This window comes from Oncorhynchus mykiss, chromosome 24 (assembly GCF_013265735.2).
Source record: "Oncorhynchus mykiss isolate Arlee chromosome 24, USDA_OmykA_1.1, whole genome shotgun sequence".
NCBI classification, from domain to species: Eukaryota; Metazoa; Chordata; class Actinopteri; order Salmoniformes; family Salmonidae; genus Oncorhynchus; species Oncorhynchus mykiss.
The window spans coordinates 37,246,265-37,267,455 of NC_048588.1; the positions used below are offsets into that span (position 1 = coordinate 37,246,265).

Consider the following 21,191-nt stretch of genomic DNA (forward strand, 5'->3'; position numbering starts at 1 on the left):
CACTGCCAATTTTGCAGGTTTTCCTACTTACAAAGCATGTAGAGGTCTGTAATTTTTTTTATCATAGGTACACTTCAACTGTGAGAGACGGAATCTAAAACAAGAATCCAGAAAATCACATTGAATGATTTTTAAGTAATTAATTTGTGTTTTATTGCATGACATAAGTATTTGATACATCAGAAAAGCAGAACTTAATATGGTAATAATTTAATAATTTGGTACAGAAACCTTTGTTTGCAATTAGAGAGATCATATGTGTACATCAACAATATTAATGAGAATAATGATACATTAAAGCAATAGTAGTAGACCAGTGTCAACCTGACTGAGAAGACACATAACATGGTAGTAGACCAGTGTCAACATGACTGAGAAGACACATGACCTGGTAGTAGACCAGTGTCAACATGACTGAGGAGACACATGACATGGTAGTAGACCAGTGTCAACCTGACTGAGAAGACACATAACATGGTAGTAGACCAGTGTCAACATGACTGAGGAGACACATGACATGGTAGTAGACCAGTGTCAACCTGACTGAGGAGACAAATGACATGGTAGTAGACCAGTGTCAACCTGACTGAGAAGACAAATGACATGGTAGTAGACCAATGTCAACATGACTGAGAAGACACATGACCTGGTAGTAGACCAGTCTCAACATGACTGAGAAGACACATGACCTGGTAGTAGACCAGTGTCAACATGACTGAGAAGACACATGACCTGGTAGTAGACCAGTGTCAACATGACTGAGAAGACACATGACCTGGTAGTAGACCAGTGTCAACATGACTGAGAAGACACATGACATGGTAGTAGACCAGTGTCAACCTGACTGAGAAGACACATGACATGGTAGTAGACCAGTGTCAGCATGACTGAGAAGACACATGACCTGGTATAGACCAGTGTCAGCATGACTGAGAAGACACATGACATGGTAGTAGACCAGTGTCAGCATGACTGAGAAGACACATGACCTGGTAGTAGACCAGTGTCAGCATGACTGAGAAGACACATGACCTGGTAGTGGACCAGTGTCAACCTGACTGAGAAGACACATAACATGGTAGTAGACCAGTGTCAACATGACTGAGAAGACACATGACCTGGTAGTCGACCAGTGTCAACCTGACTGAGAAGACACATGACATGGTAGTAGACCAGTGTCAACCTGTTTGAGAAGACACATGACATGGTAGTGGACCAGTGTCAACATGACTGAGAAGACACATGACCTGGTAGTAGACCAGTGTCAACATGGCTGAGAAGACACATGACCTGGTAGTGGACCAGTGTCAACCTGACTGAGAAGACACATGACCTGGTAGTAGACCAGTGTCAACCTGACTGAGAAGACACATGACCTGGTAGTGGACCAGTGTCAACCTGACTGAGAAGACATGACATGGTAGTAGACCAGTGTCAACATGACTGAGAAGACACATGACCTCCAGTATCCCCCCCCTAACAGCCCAACTCGGGTCCTCCAGTACCTCCCCCCAACAGCCCAACTCGGGTCCTCCAGTATCCCCCCCCCCAACTCGGGTCCTCCAGTATCCCCTGCCCCCCCCAACTCGGGTCCTCCAGTATCCCCCCCCCCCCCCCAACTCGGGTCCTCCAGTACGCCCCAACTTGGGTCCTCCAGTAAACCCCAACAGCCCAACTCCGGTCCAACAGTACATATTGTTGTTGAGGCCCGAACAAGCACACCTGGCTCTCTACTTGTCAACTAATCATCAAGCCCTTGACAAGTTGAATCAGGTGGTTTTTTGTTGTTGTTGTTTGTAGCTTCAACAAAAATGTATGCTGTTAGGGGGGGGGGGTACTCGAGGACCCATAGGGCGCTGGTCAAAAGTAGTGCACTATGTAGGGAATAGGGAGCCGTTTGGTCCACGGCCCCTCTCTCCAGCTACAATCAGATGTAGACTAACTACTGGGGGCAGCTCAGGATCTTTCATTTTAACCACACGCTGAAGAATGTCGACTGCAAGTCATCTGATCATTTGTTGGCTTTTCAGTAACACCTAAGGACTTGTCTGGTACCCACACTGAGCTTTTGTTCTTTTTTTTCCTTGTGTAAAAAGCATGTACTACCCCAAACACAGATTATTGCTTGAAATGTGCATATTTTAGATCCTTAAAAGAAAAAAGAAAGTACTCTGTGTGAATAATTCATATTTTATCCCACATTCACATAACTGCTTTGCAAAGTGGAGAGTAGTAAATGCTGTAGTGTTGTTGTTCTGTTTGTTCTGCTCCAGACAAACTTTTTTTTTTTCCCTCCCCCTGAGTGTTTTGTTCTGCTGTAGACTAACTTTGTTCTGTCCAGCTGCAGCGTTGCTATGGGCCATGGTCCTAAGTAGTTCACCAGAAAGCAATAGGGTTCAATTTGGACCGCGAATTGTTGTTGTGGCTCTGTTTGTTCTGAACACCAGCCAAACTGTACAGTCCCTTCTCTGTAAGGCAGATTTAAAAAAAATAAAAAATAAATACATTTACAAACGGAGTCTTATGAAATAATTTATAAAGCAAAAATAATAACATGTAATTACATTTTAAATGCCAAACATTTACAAAAGGCCAGCCCTCACTTGGATATAAGTTGCAGTGTAAATGCCCAAGAGGATCTTTACGTAGCAGATGTTGGGGGACCATCCATTCCCTTGTGGAGGGACGTTTGGTATTCTAGTCACTGCAACGATGCATTCAGTAGGCCTGAATTATAACTCCAAATCAATCGACTCCAACTCTGTTATTTCCATAATTATTCATCATTCAGACCCCATTTGTAGTTATGACGTTAGCTAAGGAAGCCCTGCTAAGGAAGCCCTGCTAAGGAAGCCCCCGCTAAGGAAGCCCTGCTCTGCTAAGAAAGCCCTGCTAAGAAAGCCCTGCTAAGAAAGCCCTGCTAAGAAAGCCCTCCTGCTAAAAAAGCCCCGCTAAGAAAGCCCTTCTACAACACACCCTCTTTTTCCTTAAATTCTATATATTTTTTTGCAATAGTTGTACATGTGATTGGATGGGAGAAAAGATCTTCATCTTCATTATTTTCTACTATTTTTTTGGTGTTGTTTTATTTTTGAAGTTCATTCCATTGAACTTTATCATGACAATGACCCATAGGAGTTTGAAAAACAAGACAAAAGAGATCAGGGACCAAGCTAGAACTGGTCTATTATCCATAGTTCTCTCTACCTGTAGACTACAGTGTGCTGGAGAGATGTTTTCATGGAGGAGAGAGAGAGAGATAGCGAGGTCTGTCCCAAGTGGCACCCTATTCACTACATAGTGCACCCTATTCCCTACATAGTGCACCCTATTCCCTTCATAGTGCACCCTATTCCCTACATAGTGCACCCTATTCCCTACATAGTGCACCCTATTCCCTACATAGTGCACCCTATTCCCTACATAATGCACCCTATTATACTACTGTTAACCAGGGTCCATTGGGTGTGCTGTATAGGGGACTAATATAGTGCACTACTGTTAACCAGGGTCCATTGGGTGTGCTGTATAGGGGACTAATATAGTGCACTACTGTTAACCAGGGCCCATTGGGTGTGCTGTATAGGGGACTAATATAGTGCACTACTGTTAACCAGGGCCCATTGGGTGTGCTGTATAGGGGACTAATATAGTGCACTACTGTTAACCAGGGTCCATTGGGTGTGCTGTATAGGGGATTAGGGTCCCATTTAGGACTCAGACAGTCATGTTGACGCATTCTACACAGACTGGCTAATTCTACTGGCCAAAAGTTTTCTTGTGAGAATTATCATCTCTCCCACTTTCCCTCCCTCCATCCATCACAGAACAAGAGATTCTTTAGAACAGAGGAACGGGGGAGGACTCTGTTGCTCCTTCTCTGTGAGTGAGTTAAAAAATTAATAATAATAATAATTGTAAAAATTCTGGGTAGGTATAGATTGAGGGAGATAATTTAAAGGCAGCAATTTAAAGGCAGCTGTTCAGTGCTGTTTTGGGATCAGTTTTGCCTTTTAGATCACAATGAATGAAATCACATGGAGAGGGTGGGACCTGATCCTAGTTCAGCACGCCTACCCTGAAAAGCTTCATAGGCTGACATACGGCCCTAGACATGCTTCCATGTAGTAGTTATCAAGTGATGCATAAATAAGTATATATATATATATATATATATATATATATATATATATATATATATATATATATACATACACACACTTAACTCATTTTTCAACCACTCCACAAATTTCTTGTTAACAAACTATAGTTTTGGCAAGTCGGTAAGGACATCTACTTTGTGCATGAAGCCATTTTTAAAATTAGCCCTATATCAACATAACCTGAAAGGCCGCTCAGCAAGGAAGAAGCCACTGCTCCAAAACCGCCATAAAAAAGCCAGACTACGGTTTGCAACTGCACATGGGTACAAAGATCATACTTTTTTGAGAAATGTCCTCTGGTCTGATGAAACAAAAATAGAACTGTTTGGCCATAATGACCATCGTTATGTTTGGAGGGAAAAGGGGGAGGCTTGCAAGCCGAAGAACACCATCCCAACCGTGAAGCACGGGGGTGGCAGCATCATGTCGTGGGGGTGCTTTACTACAGGAGGGACTGGTGCACTTCACAAAATAGATGGCATCATGAGGAAGGGGAAATTATGTGGATATATTGAAGCAACATCTTAAGACATCAGTCAGGAAGTTAAAGCTTGGTCGCAAATTGGTCTTCCAAATGGACAATGACCCCAAGCATACTTCCACAGTTGTAGCAAAATGGCTTAAGGACAACAAAGTCAAGGTATTGGAGTGGCCATCACAAAGCCCTGACCTAAATCCTATAGAACATTTGTTGGCAGAACTGAAAAAGTGTGTGCGAGCAAGGAGGCCTACAAACCTGACTCAGTTACACCAGCTCTGTGAAGAGGAATGGGCCACAATTCACCCAACTTATTGTGGGAAGCTTGTGGAAGGCTACCCAAAATATTTGACCCAAGTTAAGCAATATAAAGGCAATGCTACCAAATACTAATTGAGTGTATGTAAACTTCTGACCCACTGGGAATGTGATGAAAGAAATAAAAGCTGAAATAAATCATTCTCTACTATTATTCTGACATTTCACATTCTTAAAATAAAGTGGTGATCCGAACTGACCTAAAACAGGGAATTTTTACTAGGATTAAATGTCAGGAATTGTGAAAAACTGAGTTTAAATGCATTTGGCTAAATATATTAACCTGAGGTCACAAACATATGTGGAATTCCTGCTTGCAAGTCATCTTATCGTTGAGGGAATTTTAAAATCCTCTCAGTATGTCAAGATGATCCACTCCGATGGTTGGCAGGGGAAAGTGACCCCATTTTACTATGTTACAAACAAGCGCGCACACACACACACACAAACGGGGACTTCCATGCTCTTACAGAGATATAGAGCTTATGATGTGAGGGCAGGTTGGCTTGTGTTGCTGTAACGTTAAAGTGGTGTTGACACAGTGGGCAGGTCTCTGTGTGTGTGTGTGTGTGTCTTTCTCACTAGTTCATTATTGTCCTCATTAATTTCTTACTATTAAATGTCAATTGTTAGATTGTTTTCGTTTTATTATATTTCCGATCTGCACCACCATTAATTTGATGAGAGAGAGAGAGAGACGCAGAGAGAGAACGGCACTGTGTGTGAGAGAGACCGTTTGGTTATCAGGCGTCTGTTTCCTAGTGGTAACCCCAGGGTCTGTTTTAGTGTTGGTATGCAAAACTGCTTCTGGAAACACGTGATGTGTGTGTTGTCTCCCTGGCTGGCTGTTTTCTGCAGCCATCATCTCTGACAAGGCAAGCAGCCTGAGGACGTCGCCGGTGCTCTGACTTAGCTTCAGCCCTTTCGTTCATTCACAGTTCTATTTTGGATCTCTTCCTCGTTCACTCTCACACACGATTTTGATAATTATCGGGTATCGGCCTATTCCTGCTCTGCATTCATTATTTTGTGTTTTACGTTGCACAAAGAAGATTTTTTATTTATTTTTATATTCTGCATGCAGAGTCTCAATTTAGTGTTTGTCCCATTTTTGTGAATTTTTGGTTTGTGAGTGAACCCCAGATCTCACAACCATAAAGGTCAATTGGTTCTATAACTGATTTTCAGCCAGATCCTAATCAATATGTTGAATTTGATGTTCCTTTTGATGGCATAGAAGGTCCTTCTTGCCTTGTCTCTCAGATTGTTCACAGCTTTGTGGAAGTTTCCTGTGGTGTTGATGTTTAGGCCAAGGTGTATATAGAGTTTGTGTGCTCTAGGGCAACGGTGTCTAGATGGAATTTGTATTTGTGGTCCTGGCAACTGGACCTTGTTTGGAACACCATTATTTTTGTCATCCTGAAATTTACTGTCAGGGCCCAGGTCTGGCAGAATCTGTGCAGAAGATCTAGGTGCTGCTGTATGCCCTCCTTGGTTGGGGACAGAAGCACCAGATCATCAGCAAACAGTAGATATTTGACTTCAGATTCTAGTAGGGTGAGGCCGGGTGCTGCAGACTGTTCTAGTGCCCTCGCCAATTCATTGATATATATGTTGAAGAGGGGGGGGGGGGGGGCCTTAAGCTGCATCCCTGTCTCACCCTATGGAAAGAAATTCATTTTTTTGTGCCAATTTTAACCACACACTTGTTTGTGTACATGGATTTTATAACGTCCTATGATTTTCCCCCAACACCACATTCCATCAATGTGTATAGGAGACCTTCATGCCAAATTGAGCAAAAATTTTTTGAAATCAACAAAGCATGAGAAGATTTTGTTTTGCTTTGTTTGCCACTTAGTGTGTGCAGGGTGAATACGTGGTCTGTTGTACTGTAATTTGTTAAAAAGCCAGTTTGACATTTGCTCATCACATTGTTTTCACTGAGGAAATGTACAAGTCTGCTGTCAATGATAATGCAGAGGGCCTCCCGGGTGGCGCAGTGGTTAAGGGCGCTGTCGTCCGGGTTAGGGAGGGTTTGGTCGGTAGGGATCTCCTTGTCTCATCGCGCACCAGCGACTCCTGTGGCGGGCCGGGCGCAGTGCGCGCTAGCCAAGGTTGCCAGGTGCACGGTGTAGCCTCCGACACATTGGTGCGGCTGGCTTCCTGGTTGGATGAGCGCTGTGTTAAGAAGCAGTGCGGCTTGGTTGGGTTGTGTATCGGAGGACGCATGACATTCAACCTTCGTCTCTCCCGAGCCCCTACGGGAGTTGTAGCGATGAGACAAGATAGTAGCTACTACAACAATTGGATACCACGAAATTGGGGAGAAAAAGGGTTAAACATTTTCCCAAGGTTGCTTTTCACGCATATCAAATTTGTCTCACTTTTGTGAATTGGGGTTGTCCTTGGTTCGAAATATTGGGGAAGATGCCCGAGCTGAGGATGATGTTAAAAAGTTTAAGTATAGCTAATTGGAATTTGTGGTTTGTATATTTAATTTAATTTTGGATACCATCAAACCCACAGGCCTTTTTGGGTTGGAGGGTTTGTATTTTGTCCTGTAGTTCATTCAATGTAATTGAAGAATCTAGTGGGTTCTGGTCTTTAAAACCTCTTTGGGCTGAGATCCTGCTAAAGGGATCGATATGACAACAGCCAGTGAAAGTGTAGGGCGCCAAATTCAAATCAACAGAAATTCCATAATTATAATTCCTCAAACATACAAGTATTTTACACCATTTTAAAGATGCACTTCTTGTTTATCCCACCACAGTGTCCGATTTCAAAAAGGCTTTACAGCGGAAGCAAACTAACCGATTATGTTAGGTCAGAGCCAAGTCACAGAAAAACACAGCCATTTTTCCAGCCAAAGAGAGGAGTCACAAAAAGCAGAAATAGAGAGAAAATTAATCACTAACCTTTTGATGATCTTCATCAGATGACACTCATGGGACTTCATGTTACACAATACATGTATGTTTTGTTCGATGAAGTTAAAATTTATATAAAAAAAATCTGTTTACATTGGCTGTTTACATTATTGAACGTAACGTTCAGTAGTTCCAAAACATCCTGTGATTTTTGCAGAGATCCAAATCAATTTACAGAAATACTCATAATAAACATTGATAAAAGATACAACTATTATGCATGGAATTATAGATACACTTCTCCTTAATGCAACCGCTGTGTCAGATTTTTTAAAAACTTTACGGAAAAAGCACACCATGCTATAATCCGAGTACAGCGCTCAGAGACCAAAACAAACCAAACAGATATCCGCCATGTTGTGTCGTCAACAGAAGTCAGAAATAGCATTATAAATATTCACTTACCTTTGATCTTCATCAGAATGCACTCACAGGAATCCCAGTTCCACAATAAATGTTTTATTTTGTTCGATAATGTCCATCATTTATGTCCAAATACCTCCTTTTTGTTCGCATTTAGTACAGTAATCCAAATTCATGACTCGCGATCACTAGGAGCAGTCAAAGTCAAAAAGTTCTGTAGAAACATGTCAAACAATGTATAGAATCAATCTTTAGGATGTTTTTAACATTAATGTTCCAACCGGAGAATTCCTTTGTCTTCAGAATTGCAATGGAACTCAAGCTAACTCTCACGTGAACGCGCGTGACCAGCTCGTGGCTCTCTGGCAGACCTCTGACTCATTCCCCTCTCATTCGCCCCCACTTCACAGTAGAAGCATCGAACAAGGTTCTAAAGACTGTTGACATCTAGTGGAAGCCTTAGGAAGTGCAATATGACCAATATCCCACTATCTTCGATAGGCAATGAGTTGAAAACCAACAAACCTGAGATTTCCCACTTCCTGGCTGGATTTTTTTCTCAGGTTTTTGCCTGCCATATGAGTTCTGTTATACTCACAGACATTATTCAAACTGTTTTAGAAACTTCACAGTGTTTTCCATCCAAATATACAAATAATATTAATATCTTAGCTTCTGGGACTGAGTAGCAGGCAGTTTACTCTGGACACCTTATTCATCCAAGCTACTCAATACTGCCACCAGCCATAAGACTCTTATTTGTGTATGTTTTTGCTGTTTGTTCTTTATTATAGAGACAATAAGATTGGAGAAGGGGTTTATCCACGCCTCTGTTTTGGATAGATAACTCTTCGTGTTGTTTGTTTCGAGTGTTCCAATTTTCCCAGAAGTGGTTCGATTCTATGGATTCTTTAATTACATTATTGTTTTAGTGATTCGCCATAGTGAAGGCGTAGACTCAGGTTTTCTGGGTCTCCTCTGTGTTTTTGGTTGGACAGGTTTTTCTATTTCTTTCTTAGGTTTTTGCATTCTTCATCAAACCGTTTGTCATAGTTGTTAATTTTCTTAGGTTGTCTGCTTGAAAAAAAATGTGTTCGATAGGGAAGTTGAAATATACTGTTTAGGTTTTCTACTGCCAAGTTTACACCTTCACTATTACAGTGAAATGGTTTGTCCTGGAAGTTGTCTAATAGGGAATGAATTTGTTGTTGCCTAATTGTACTTTGGTAGATTTCAACACAATTTTCCTTCCATCTATAGTATTTCTTAATATTATTCACTTACTTTGGCTTTGATGCCTCATGATTGAGTAATGCTCTGTTCAGCTAGACTGATTTCGCTGTGATCTGATAGGGGTGTCAGTGGGCTGACTGAACCCTCTGAGAGACTCTGGGTTGAGGTCAGTGATGGATGAGTTGTAGGTGTACCTACCATAGGAGTCTTCTCGAAGCCTACCATTGACTATGTACAGACCCAGCATGCGACAGAGCTGCAGGAGTTGTGACCCATTTTTGCTAGTTGTTTTGTCATAGTTGTCTAGGGGGGCATATTTGGGAGGGATTGCTGTCACCTCCAGCCAGGTGTTCCCCCTGTGTGCTGAGAGTCAGGTTCATGTCCAGTTCTGGCTTTTAGGCCTCCACAGACTAGTACATGTCCCTGAGCCTGGAAATGGTTGATCTCCCGCTCTAGGATGGAGAAGCTGTCTTCATTAAAGTATGGGGATTCTAGTGGGGGGATATAGGTAGCGCAAATTAGGACATTTTTCTCTGTTGAGATAATTTCCTTATTCATTTCTAGACAGATGAAAAATATTCCTGTTTAGAATAATTTAATAGTGGGTTAGGTCTGCTCTATACCAAATTAGCATACCCCCTGAGTCTCTTCCCTGCTTCACACCTGGTAGTGTGGTGGATGGGACTAACAGCTGTCTGTAGCCTAGAAGGCAACCAGTGGGTCTGTCTCCTCCACACCACCCACCTGGTAGTGTGGTGGATGGGACTACCAGCTCTCTGTAACCTAGAGGACAACCAGTGGGTCCGTCTCCTCTATACCACCCACCTGACCTGACCAAATTCACATAAAAATTTGAGGTTTATAGATCTGTCATCCTCATTGAAAGCAAGTCTAAGAAGCATATTAATGTAACATATATTTTTTTTAAACATCCAAAAAGGTTAACCTGTGGTGAAACATACAGGATAAACCAGTGACCCATCAAGCCACTATCGCAATACATACTCATGATAATACATATGTTCTATGTGTTTCAATGCTTTTCATTCTTAAATTGAGTTTTTTTGTGTCTTTTTACTTTTGATTTTGTACACCATCTTTAAACCGTTGTAAATATAATATTTGTGGTTCTGGAAAATATATTTCACAGGGGTTTAGACGGTACCATGATTCTCTACACTATACTTGCTTGTTTTGTCACAAACTGAAATTAGGCAAACTAGTAGAATTTAACCTTACTCTTAACCTAGGTAACATTACCGTGTTAGCCACCTAGCTAAAGTTAGCAACAATACATTGTAACATATCATACGGCAGGGTAGCCTAGTGGTTAGAGCGTAGAGGCGGCAGGGTAGCCTAGTGGTTAGAGTGTAGAGGTGGCAGGTAGCCTAGTGGTTAGAGTGTAGAGGAGGCAGGTAGCCTAGTGGTTAGAGTGTAGAGGCGGCAGGGTAGCCTAGTGGTTAGAGTGTAGAGGCGGCAGGGTAGCCTAGTGGTTAGAGTGTAGAGGCGGCAGGGTAGCCTAGTGGTTAGAGTGTAGAGGCGGCAGGGTAGCCTAGTGGTTAGAGTGTAGAGGCGGCAGGGTAGCCTAGTGGTTAGAGTGTAGAGGCGGCAGGGTAGCCTAGTGGTTAGAGTGTAGAGGCGGCAGGGTAGCCTAGTGGTTAGAGTGTAGAGGCGGCAGGGTAGCCTAGTGGTTAGAGTGTAGAGGCGGCAGGGTAGCCTAGTGGTTAGAGTGTAGAGGCGGCAGGGTAGCCTAGTGGTTAGAGTGTAGAGGCGGCAGGGTAGCCTAGTGGTTAGAGTGTAGAGGCGGCAGGTAGCCTACTGGCAGACTAAAAACGGGGCGGCAGGGTAGCCTAGTGGTTAGAGTGTAGAGGAGGCAGGGTAGCCTAGTGGTTAGAGTGTAGAGGAGGCAGGGTAGCCTAGTGGTTAGAGTGTAGAGGAGGCAGGGTAGCCTAGTGGTTAGAGTGTAGAGGAGGCAGGGTAGCCTAGTGGTTAGAGTGTAGAGGAGGCAGGGTAGCCTAGTGGTTAGAGTGTAGAGGAGGCAGGGTAGCCTAGTGGTTAGAGTGTAGAGATGGCAGGGTAGCCTAGTGGTTAGAGTGTAGAGGCGACAGGGTAGCCTAGTGGTTAGAGTGTAGAGGCGGCAGGGTAGCCTAGTGGTTAGAGTGTAGAGGCGGCAGGGTAGCCTAGTGGTTAGAGTGTAGAGGTGGCAGGGTAGCCTAGTGGTTAGAGCGTTGGACTAGGAACCGGAAGGTTCTGACAATGTACAAATCTGTCGTTCTGCCCCTGAACAAGTCAGTTAACCCACTGTTCCTAGGCCGTCATTGTAAATAAGAATTTGTTCTTAACTGACTTGCCTGGTTAAATAAAGGTTAAATAAATCAAATAAAATAAGTTTTGCAAATTCCTAACATATCATACGAAATGGATGATGGACATCCACAAATGAATACATACCATACAGAACGTACCATACAACACTAACGTTTACCATGATACGTCTACCCCTGAGTCCAAGTTGAAATGTGATGCTTCCCACAAGTGAGCTTCTGAGGCAATTAAACAGGAGACTGAGGGAGGGTGGATTTATAAGGAGGGAACAGACATTCCTGCTGGCACAGCAGTCACTTCTCAGTCTGGGGGGAGGAAACGGAGAACAAGGGAGAGGAGGGAGGGATCAGGGAAGGGAGGGATCAGGGAAGAGAGGGATCAGGGAAGGGAGGGATCAGAGGAGGAGGGAGGAATCCGGGATCAGGAAGGAGGTAAAGGACAGCAGGATCAGGGAAGGAGGGAGGTAAGGAAGGAAGGGTGGGAGGGATCTGGGATCAGGCAGGAGGGGAGGGAGGGATCAGGCAAGGAGGGAGGGATCAGGGAAGGAGGCAAGGAGGGAGGGATCAGGGAACGAGGGGGGGAGGGATCAGGGAACGAGGGAAGGAGTGAGAGATCAGAGAGGGAGGAAGAGTGAGGGATCAGAGAGTGAGGGATCAGAGAGTGAGGGATCAGAGAGTGAGGGATCAGAGAGTGAGGGATCAGATAGTGAGGGATCAGAGAGTGAGGGAGAGTGGGGGATCAAAGAACGAGCGAAGTAGGGAGGGATGTGAGTGAAGAGTTTTACAAACAGCCACACCCCCTTCCTCTCTCCCTGCTATAATCTACCCCCCAGTTCCTCAAATCAGCCTGGCAGGCAGCAGCAGCCAGTCACACGATACCGACTCAGTCTTCCCTCTGTACAGTTGAAAGAGGAGTGTCAGGATTCTGGAGCCAACAGAATGGAGCGTGAAATGTCTCCAGTGATGCAGTGATTTCCTCTGAATCTGAGCAGTCGGGCTGAAAGGAAGCACACTGGCTCTGCCTAGTTGCAGCAAGGTAAGGTAGCTTAACTCATTTCCATTTGGTGTGTGTGTGTGTGTGTCCAATGTTCTAGTGTAGCATGCAGTGTCTGTGTGTGTTCCTGAGATAGCTGCAGAGGCAAATGGCTCCTTGGTTTTAAATCCTTTCCCCTCCTAAAGGAAGTGTGAAGAAACCAAACCTCGTCTCTCACAACTAAGCAAGCAAACCAATGTCCACTTTTCGCTGCAGTTGATGTCGGAAGTTTACATACACTTAGGTTGGAGTCATTGAAACTTGTTTTTCAACCACTACACAAATTTCTTGGTAACAAATTATAGTTTTGAGGACATCTACTTTGTGCATTGACACAAGTCATTTTTCCAACAATTGTTTACAGACAGATTATTTCACTTATAATTCACTGTATCACAATTCCAGTGGGTCAGAAGTTTACATACACTAAGTTGACTGTGCCTTTAAACAGCTTGGAAAATTCATGAAAATGATGTCATGGCTTTAGAAGCTTCTGATAGGCTAATAGACATCATTTCAGTCAATTGGTGGTGTACCTGTGGATGTATTTCAAGGCCTACTTTCAAACTCAGTGCCTCTTTCCTTGATGTTTGGGAAAATCTAAAGAAATCAGCCAAGACCTGGGAAAAAAATGTGTAGACCTCCACAAGTCAGGTTCATCCTTGGGAGAAATTTCCAAACGCCTGAAGATACCACGTTCATCTGTACAAACGATAGTATGCAAGTTTAAAGACGCGTTCTGTCTCCTAGAGATGAACATACTTTGGTGCGAAAAGAGCAAATCAATCCCAGAACAACTGCAAAGGACCTTGTGAAGATGCTAGAGGCAACGGGTACAAAAGTATCTATATCCACAGTAAAACGAGTCCTATATCGACATAACCTGAAAGGCTGCTTGTCTCTGTGAAGCCACTGCTCCAAAACTGCCATGAATAAACCAGACTACGGTTTGCAACTGCACATGGGGACAAAGATCGTACTTTTTGGAGAAATGTCCTCTGGTCTGATGAAACAAAAATAGAGCCGTTTGGCTATATAATGACCATCGTTATGTTTGGAGGAAAAAAGGGGATGCTTGCAAGCCGAAGAACACCATCCCAACCGTGAAGCACAGGGGTGGCAGCATCATGTTGTGGGGGTGCTTTGCTGCAGGAGGGACTGGTGGACTTCACAAAATAGATGGCATCATGAGGCAGGAAAATTATGTGGATATATTGACGCAACATTTCAAGACATTAATTAGGAAGTTAAAGCGTGGTCGCAAATGGGTCTTCCAAATGGACAATGACCCTAAGCATACTTCCAAAGTTGTGGCAAAATGGCTTAAGGACAACAAAGTCAAGGTATTGGAACATTTGACCCAAGTTAAGCAATTTAAAAGGCAATGCTACCAAATACTAATTGAGTGTATGCAAACGTCTGACCCACTGGGGAATGTGATGAAAGAAATAAAAGCTGAAATAAATCACTCTCTACTTTTATTCTGACATTTCACATTCTTAAAATAAAGTGGTGATCCTAACTGACATAAAACAGGGAATTTTTTACCAGGATTAAATGTCAGGAATTGTGAAAAACTGAGTTTTTAAATATATTTGTCTAAGGTGTATGAAAACTTCTGACTTCAACTGTATGTTGCTATTCATATTTTTTCACAATACTGTACAATTCAGTTGGTTGTGATAGTAGCATGAGGGACTGACTAGACTGATCGTTGCTACCTGTAAACGTTAGCATGAGGGACTGACTAGTCTGATCGTTGCTACCTGTAAACGTTAGCATGAGGGACTGACTAGTCTGATCGTTGCTACCTGTAAACGTTAGCATGAGGGACTGACTAGTCTGATCGTTGCTACCTGTAAACGTTAGCATGAGGGACTGACTAGTCTGATCGTTGCTACCTGTAAACGTTAGCATGAGGGACTGACTAGTCTGTTGACGGTTCCTCCCTCATTGCTCTGCCCTCAACTTCTGGACTTGTCTCTGTGATATTGTGCTGTTTGTTCGCTACTTGCATATCTGCCAAACTTTTCACTTTTTAAAAAACTTTTAATACATTTTCCAACGTCTTAGATTTTTCCTCGTTCTACTTTTTTCATTCAACGTATTTTTTTACCCCTTGACATTTTACCTGTACATGGCACACCTGTACATGGCGCACCTGTACATGGCGCACCTGTACATAGCCCATCTGTAAACAGCCCATCCAACTACCTCATCCCCATATTGTTATTTATTATTATTTTCTGCTCCTTTGCACCCCAGTATCTCTACTTGCACATTCATATTCTGCACATCTATTCACTCCGGTGTTTTAATTGCTATATTGTAATTACTTCGTCACCATGGCCTATTTATTGCCTTTACCTCCCTTATCTCACCTCATTTGCACTCACTGTATATAGACTTTTTCCTATTGTATTATTGACTGTACGCTTGTTTATTCCATGTGTAACTGTGTTGTTTGTGTCGCACTGCTTTGCTTTATCTTGGCCAGGTCGCAGTTGTAAATGAGTACTTGTTCTCAAAACTAGCCTACCTGGTTAAATAAAGGTGAAATAAAATTTAAAAAATGGACGCACCGTGAAAGATTAGTGGAATCTGTGTGGGTAGCTGGACAGGTAAGATGACTGACAGTGAAGGTGAACAGGTGGTCAGGTGACAGAGGAATGGATGAGACTGAGGCAGGAAGTCCTTTACCCCACAAAGTGGTATATTTACTGGGTAGGTTGTGGTGGATTCATGGACGCACAGAACTTTTGGATTAGACGGAGTAAAGGAAGAGAAAGCAGCGAGATCGGGGCGATGGCGATTTCCTCCCTTTATGGAGTTGAGATCTGTCTGACATTTCCGCCTGACCTAATTAAAGCGCCCCTGGCCCAGCTGAGCAAGTGGCCATGAATTACAGGATTCTTCCACCAACTCCATGGGCCTTTTTCTACACAACGATTCAGAGGCCGAGCCTTCTCAGGTCTCTCCTCCACCCGTTGCAGGGTCTGAGATGCCGAAGCCTCCCACCATTAGCTCTGACAAGATCAAAACCCTAGTCGTTGGCGACTCCATTACACGCAGTATTAGACTTAAAACGAATCATCCAGCGATCATACACTGTTTACCAGGGGGCAGGGCTACCGACGATAAGGCTAATCTGAAGATGGTGCTGGCAAAGGCTAAAACTGGCGAGTGTAGAGAGTATAGAGATATTGTTGTCCACGTCGGCAGCAACAATGTTAGGATGAAACAGTCAGAGGTCACCAAGCGCAACACAGCTTCAGCGTGTAAATCAGCTTGTGATATTAACATGGAAAAGTCCACAGACCCACTCCAAAAGGCTTTCGGAGCCCCCATCGACTCAGTGGCTTTTGTCTCCGGACCTAATCATTGCTACAGTCATATCGTGGAATAAATTATAAATTATATATTTTTTTTTCTCCCTCCATAGTCTGTTTAAGCACCTAATTGAGGATCTAAATTTAACCTTGCGTAATACCTTAGATGCAGTCGCACCCCCTAAGAACAAAACAAGAAATTTGCTCCCTGATAACAGAAAATAACCATGCCACACGCACAGAATAAGATACCTTACAGTGAAATGCTTTACTTTCAAGCCCATAACCAACAATGCAGTTCAAGGTTTTCATAGAGATACGAAAATATTTACTAAATAATCTAAAGTAATTTTTTTTACAATAAAAAGTAACACAATTAAAATAACAATACTGAGGCCGTAAATGTCAACCTATTCAATACGTAGCGCTACCTGTCGGGCCCTGGTCCAGAGTAGGGCACTGAAGTAAACAGGGTGCCATTTTGGATACATTACAAAATAATCCCTAGTGAGTGTCTAACTTGCCTAGTTAAATAAATAAGTGTCCTGGGAAGATGGGGCTGAAGGGGGACTGTAAGTTTGTTGAATCTCAATCTACTTCAACCCAGGACACTGGGCTGCTTGCTTCTGTGTCTTTTTGTGCTAAAGGAACCCCGGAGCAGGGTGAGAATGGGTCATCTGCTGCCTGTCATAGTTTATGGAAATGTAGCCTAGCAACCGTCGTCCTAGAACTTAGCAGGACACGAGGTCAAGGGTAGCAAGGCTCTGGTTTCAACTCTCAGAGCTGACCAGGACTATGACTAGCTGAGAAGAGAGGATTTGGGTGAGTGCTTTTTTTAGCTACTCTGATATTCAGTGTTGAGAGAGAAAAAAAATAAGTGTTTTATCTGGTAGTCTTGGCTCTCTAAAGGGAGTGTGGGTGGGTGATGGGCGATTATGGCCTAAAAATCATATCTCTATTTTTTTAAAATATATACACACACACACATACACACACACATTGTGTGTGTGTGTCTCTAAATAAGCTTTGTCGCACAATTAAAGGTCAATAACACTATAAACCTGCTTGTTTGCAATAATCACTGATCTGGCTTTCAAGTCTATGAAAATACTATTTTTGTTACAAATGTAATCAGAACCGTGTACAAGACACATCCACGAATAACGACCAACTTCTTCTTGTAGGAAGGAATGATAGAAAATGAACATAGGGTCTCCTAAACAATCTCTAAAGCACAAGCTCATGTGTTAGTGGAAAAGCCAACTCATCTTTATATTTAGTCTAGCCAACTCATCTTTATATTTAAAGTCGAGCCAACTTTTTTTTCTCTCCCATCGTTCTTTCTCGTTGATCGTTGATAATATAGTTTCTTTTTTTTTGTAGAGTTTAGTCACATCATTTCTGAAATTCGCAGTAAAGTCAGATGTCCAGCCAGACTTATTAGCCACTCCATTGGGGCGGCAGAGGAGGCAGGGTAGCCTAGTGGTTAGAGTGTAGAGGCGGCAGGGTAGCCTAGTGGTTAGAGTATATAGGAGGCAGGGTAGCCTAGTGGTTAGAGTGTAGAGGCGGCAGGGTAGCCTAGTGGTTAGAGTGTATAGGAGGCAGGGTAGCCTAGTGGTTAGAGTGTAGAGGCGGCAGGGTAGCCTAGTGGTTAGAGTGTATAGGAGGCAGGGTAGCCTAGTGGTTAGAGTGTAGAGGAGGCAGGGTAGCCTAGTGGTTAGAGTGTAGAGGAGGCAGGGTAGCCTAGTGGTTAGAGTGTAGAGGAGGCAGGGTAGCCTAGTGGTTAGAGTGTAGAGGCGGCAGGGTAGCCTAGTGGTTAGAGCGTTGGACTAGTAACCGGAAGGGTACAAATCTGTCGTTCTGCCCCTGAACAGGCAGTTAACCCACTGTTCCCTAGGCCGTCATTGAAAATAAGAATTTGTTCTTAACTGACTTGCCTAGTTAAATAAAGGTAAAATAAAAAATTGTCCCCCCCCATCAGTTCACAGTTTGGGATCCCTTTTTATATTGTGGCCATCCTTTAAAACAAGAACAACAAAGAAGATTTTTCATCAGCTTCCTCCAACAGTTGCCTTTCTCTTTTCACTGCCTGCTGAAAGGTGACGGTTTGGGGGAGGGGAGGGGGGCAAAGGAAATACCCCACCATTATAAAACATCTAGATATGCAAAGTGGTTGTTGAGATTAGGGCTTTACAACAGTGTGACTTTCTTATCAGACAGACAACAGAACAGAGGGACATTGTTTGTCCACGACTAGAGGGACCAGTAGGACTGTGTGTGTGGTTGTTTTGAGACCAGGACATCCCAGACCTTTCTGTTCCTCCACAGCTTTGTGTAGTTGTGTGTGTGTGTGTGTGTGTGCCAAGACCCAGATGGGTCATGCCTCAATACACAGGGGGCTGGAGGGAAGGAAGATTAGGCGAGTAGTGGTTGTTGGAGGGGGGGTTCCTGGGGTTATGGCTTCCCATCCCAAACAGTTCAGAACAGTTTGATCTCCTCTGCCAAAATGTCAGATTTCTTGAGTTATCTTAAATTAATTCTATTTTTAGGAAGTGTATACTTTCTTCGGTGCCTCGATGGCTTTTTTTTCTCATTTTTCAAGCAAATGTCTTTTAAGAGAGTATGCAAGCACTCTCGTTTTGGTTCGCCTAGACGAGATCGGACGCCTTTGGGGTTAACCCCCGGGGGGGGGGGGGTTAACTCCTGGATGTTGGGGTTAGCTCCTGGAGGTTGGGGGGTTAGCTCCTGGAGGTTGGGGGTTTTAACTCCTGGAGGTTGGGGGTTTTAACTCCTGGAGGTTGGGGGTTTTAACTCCTGGAGGTTGGGGGTTTAACTCCTGGAGGTTGGGGGTTTAACTCCTGGAGGTTGTGTGGGGGTTAACCCCGGGGGGGTTTAACTCCTGGAGGTTGGGGTTAGCTCCTGGAGGTTGGGGTTAGCTCCTGGAGGTTGGGGGTTTAACTCCTGGAGGTTGGGGGGTTTAGCTCCTGGAGGTTGGGGGGTTAGCTCCTGGAGGTTGGGGGGTTAGCTCCTGGAGGTTGGGGGGTTAGCTCCTGGAGGTTGGGGGGTTAGCTCCTGGAGGTTGGGGGTTTAACTCCTGGAGGTTGGGGGTTTAACTCCTGGAGGTTGGGGGTTTAACTCCTGGAGGTTGGGGTTAGCTCCTGGTTGGGGTTAGCTCCTGGGGGTTTGGGGTTAACCCCGGGGGGGTTTAGCTCCTGGAGGTTGGGGTTAGCTCCTGGAGGTTGGGGTTAGCTCCTGGAGGTTGGGGGGGGGGGTTAACCCCGGGCGGGTTTAGCTCCTGGAGGTTGGGGTTAGCTCCTGGAGGTTGGGGTTAGCTCCTGGAGGTTGGGGGTTTAGCTCCTGGAGGTTGGGGGGTTAGCTCCTGGAGGTTGGGGGGTTAGCTCCTGGAGGTTGGGGGGTTAGCTCCTGGAGGTTGGGGGGTTAGCTCCTGGAGGTTGGGGGTTTAACTCCTGGAGGTTGGGGGTTTAACTCCTGGATGTTGGGGTTAGCTCCTGGTTGGGGTTAGCTCCTGGGGGTTTGGGGTTAACTCCTGGAGGTTGGGGTTAGCTCCTGGAGGTTGGGGTTAGCTCCTGGAGGTTGGCGTTAGCTCCTGGAGGTTGGGGTTAGCTCCTGGAGGTTGGGGTTAGCTCCTGGAGGTTGGGGTTAGCTCCTGGAGGTTTGGGTTAGCTCCTGGGGGTTTGGGGTTAACCCCGGGGGGGGGGGGGGGGGGTTTAGCTCCTGGAGGTTGGGGTTAGCTCCTGGAGGTTGGGGTTAGCTCCTGGAGGTTGGGGTTAACTCCTGGGGGTTGAGGTTAGCTCCTGGGGGGGTTGGGGGATAGGTCCTGGGGTTAACTCCTGGGGGTTGAGGTTAGCTCATGGGGGGGGGGGGGGTTGGGGGATAGGTCCTGGGGTTAACTCCTGGGGGTTGAGGTTAGCTCCTGGGGGGGGTTGGGGTTAGTTCCTGGGGTGCTGTGGTGGTTGTGGATTCAGAGGAGAATTTAGACTGTCATGTTCCTCTCCCATGGGGTTTGAGTTAGCTCCAGCAGACTTTGTGGTGATGGAGAGGTGGGTGCATGGGGTGGGGATCTCCCCAGGGGTAGGGTTAGTTCCTGGGGGTGCTGTGCTGAAGAGATGGGTGTTTTTTGGGACCCGAGGCTTCACGGCGGGCCTGGTCTGAAGATGTAGAGATCTGGAGATCTGATTTGGGTCAATAGACTCAGCAGCATATTCTGTATAGATCACATCTGACCCATACAGGGTCAGATCTGATCTGTATGGGTCAGATCTGATCTGTATAGATGCACGGCTGGTACGGTCATAGAATTCTGTGCTTTCTTTAAAAAATATATCATTTTCTGGGATTTCTTTTTGTATTTTATATGAACTCTGCATAGTTGCTGAAGAGCTTGTAAGTAAGCATTTTGCTGTATAGTTTACACCGGTTATATACCGGTGACAAACAAACTGTGCATGTGATTTGAAAGCCAGATTTTCTTCTCTGAAGAAGACCGTCTCTTTCTCTGATGTCCTTTCTCCTATGTGGGTCACATGTGGAAACCTGGCGTCTCACGTCAAGGACTCTGTCCCAAATGGAACCCTGTTCGTGGACGTTTGTCACTTTGTTGCTTTAAGTTCATTGTCAGTTCAGTTTACACTCCTGCCTGCGCTGGTCATCACAGCTTCAACCTCCTTTATTCCCTGCTTCAGATTGATATGAGGGTTGACAGGAAGTGGAAGGGGTCTGTCCCAAATAGCTCTGGTCGTAAGTGATGCACTACAGGGTGTTTTGAGTCTTTTTAGTTGATGATGTTACATAAAGAAACAACCAAGCCACATCGACGTAGCTGGAGCTTCGGCTTGATATTGTCGCTCGCTGACCATGAACACATTGGAACACATTGATCTCTTCGCTGAAAGGAGATTCTAATCACGGCGGATCAACAGAGAACACATTCTTAATACATCATCGCGGGTCTTTTAGCTGCTGCTAACTGTCCTTGGCTCCGTGTCATTTTTTTGTC

At 44.4% G+C, this 21,191-nt stretch overlaps 1 long non-coding RNA gene across 1 annotated transcript in view; it reads left to right on the plus strand.

Moving 5' to 3' along the window:
* LOC118944105 overlaps positions 1-21,191 on the plus strand; it is a 46,938-nt gene that overhangs the window by 1,788 nt on the left and 23,959 nt on the right. The window contains exon 2 of the long non-coding RNA XR_005039422.1: positions 12,716-12,848. This is a non-coding gene — a long non-coding RNA (uncharacterized LOC118944105). The remainder of the gene's footprint in view (positions 1-12,715; positions 12,849-21,191) is intronic.